The sequence below is a fragment of the Anabrus simplex genome, chromosome 9, assembly GCF_040414725.1.
Source record: "Anabrus simplex isolate iqAnaSimp1 chromosome 9, ASM4041472v1, whole genome shotgun sequence".
In the NCBI taxonomy this organism is placed as follows: domain Eukaryota; kingdom Metazoa; phylum Arthropoda; class Insecta; order Orthoptera; family Tettigoniidae; genus Anabrus; species Anabrus simplex.
This window is the reverse complement of record NC_090273.1, coordinates 2896978-2899969: the sequence shown is the minus strand read 5'-3', so window position 1 is coordinate 2899969 and position 2992 is coordinate 2896978.

Sequence of the window (2992 nt, the reverse complement as noted above, 5' to 3'; positions counted from 1 at the left end):
TGGCCGGCAAGCGGTCACGTGATTTAACTCTCCACCTGCTCGAACTTAGGCCAGCGAACGTACACGCAGCCGCTGTAATTTTCCACGAGCTCCCGGAATTTCCGTCTTGCCAAAAATATCCCAAGGTATTACTCATGTTGTGAGTTTCCTTTGTATGACTCTCCCCCTTCTCTTTCTGACCAAGACTTATTTGTGGACTCTGTATTTCCTTGTTCGCCAACTAATGATATTCCCTGCTGTGAAGTAGCTAAAAGTTGTCGTGTTGAGCTAATCCGTCAGGCTCCAGTCTGTCGTCCTTCCTTCGCTCCGATTTCGACATTACATAAACGAAATATTTTCAACTACACTTCTGTATTTCAATAAATGTACCATATATCATTTTACCAATCAAATCATGACTGACTATGGGCCTAAGTCACTCGGGTTCAATATATCCTACTGTCACATAAAATAGAACATTTTTTATTGTAAATAGTGTAGATCAATGAATACAAGGGATGCATACAATTTTGTAGCTTGACATTGTTTATCATCTAATTGCAGATGACTGATTGAATGATATGTTGTCTTTTGGTGCAGTATGTAGGAACAGAGTATGTGCTATCATGTCTTGGTTTCTTCAAACACTACTCTGCCAGAGATTTGCCATCTTCTAGTAGATGCAAAAGAAGTACAAATCTCAATATTTCTCAGTGTGTGGCCCTAGGTGCCTCTTTTGACAGACTGAAAGATGTATCATATAGTAAGTTCCTTGGGAAAATACAAATGGTGTTGCTGAAAACTTTTGCAATGTCAGTGCAATATTAGACTGCAATAAGAGAGAAAAGTATTATGTTGTACCTTGTCAGTTCCAGTCTTTCTTTCATAAATGAATGATTTTGTATTTGTGTTGTATTGAATAGTTTTCTGGCTGATGAATATTAATTGGTGATTAACACTGCTGAATGTAATGTCATAAGATTATGATATACTATGATCACTAAAACTTTTGTGCAAATTTCTATACAATTTTATACCTGTAACACTGTGGATAGTAGGTAGAATATAGCTCCATAAATCAAAAGATCATGTTTCATTTCAATTTACCTTTGAATCCTACAAACTCCCTCCTTAGCATATGAGTTTCCTTTCATCATTTTGGTTCCTGTATATGGTTTTCTTTCTTACATTGTATTTATATTTTATTTCCTGCATAAGTGGCATATCTTGATACTATTGACTGTTACAGTTGGCTTAAGTAGTGTTAAAGAGGACTGATGTACGAGGGGATGTTAGTGTCTATTTCTGTCATAGGTCTTAATCTGAGATAAGGACTGCCAATCCCACTCACCTTCTGGTCACTTCCTTCCTCCCTTTGTGAGTTAGCTTCCTTTTTCCTCAGCAGGAACAAACAAAAGCAGCACAGGCAAGGCCTTCATGGCTTTGTGAATGAGTAAAAATAAAATATAGCTCCATAAATCAAATAATTATAATAAGCAGCACAAGCTGATAAGCTTCTTTTCTCCAGTTAAAAAATTATTAATAATAATAATAAAGCACAGGCCAACCTCCAGGTGTATTGTTGTTCAGAATGCAGTATTTCAGAACAAGGTAACAGAAAGAAGGAAAGAAAAAAAGGAAATGAAAGAAAAATATAAGAGAAATAAAAAAAAGAAAAAACATATTTAATATAATATTTAAGAGTAGAGGGGGGACGAGAACCTAGGGACCCTCCGCGCGCTAAACGATTTAAATCACCCGCCCGGTAATTTTAGTTGAGCCTTGTTTACACTAGAGGCGCTGGTGTGCAATTCCTGGCGATCTTTGCGCAACCGTTGCGTACAGAATAGAGATGGGTAAGGGTAGTTCACCAGAAGGATTAGTGTCAGAACTGTTCAGTCCCTGAAATGAACAGTTCTTTGGGAGCAGTTCTTTTAGTTCCTTCTCTTTTCCCTCAGTAACTTCGCTCGGCCAGAGTCCCAGGCGGCTGGGCTGCCAACAATGGTCCGCGACCAGCACGTGAGTATTTTATATCTGCTCGCGCTTCGCACCACAGCAGCCGCATGTACCTTTAAAAATTGACGATCATCATTGTTTTAAAGTGCATGGCAATTAGGTTACCGAGAAAAAAACATTAATGTTTGGATTTTCAGTGCATTTTCCTCAAATATCTACAGGAACCTCTGAAATTTGGCCATCATTCACAAAATACGATCACGAACCGTGGTATTAATTTCACTTGCAAGTGGGGGTTTGGAAAAGGATTTAGAAGGAATCAGCCATAGTTTTTGAAGAAGGTACTGTTCTACCATGTTCCTCGAGGGAAAAGGGAAAACTACGGAAAACCCTTAGAGAACAGTCGATGGTGAGATTCAAACCCACACCGCCTCTCGAGTCCGTGTTACAAGCAAGCACTGCTTACCGTCATGCTACACCGGTCGGCGATAAACTATGAGTTCGGTGATTCCACATTATCAATATTTTGATTATAAAACTTGGGCTATAATTTCAAACTCCCTAAATATCACATTACGTGTGTTTGATTTTACCTTAGAGTACTTTACATCACGAACACAAAAATGTAAAAAATTGTATCGATAGTTACATAAATTTTATGGTTTCCCTACTGGTGTTTCGTATTGCAATCAATCTACACGAGTAAATTTTCATTTCACTAGAAAGTTTCCTCAGCGAACTCCTGTAGAAGAGTCTCGGGCCAACCTTCTGGTTAGTCTTACTCCAACTCCTACTCCTAGTCCATTACGTCCCGCTCAAATCGCATACAAGCCTCTCATTGGTCGCTTGGGACTAAAAGAACTACAACTCCGTAGCTAGTCCTTCCTTGAAGACTTTTACATCCTATATAAAGACGGCGATGCTTTTACTCATCCCGAGGAGCAGTTCTTAGGAGCAGTTCAGTCAGGAACGACACATCTCTAGTACAGAAGTGAAAAATAACGTTGAGAGTCATCTCCTGTTACTCATTCTCTTTCTACTTATTCACTTTGATTCT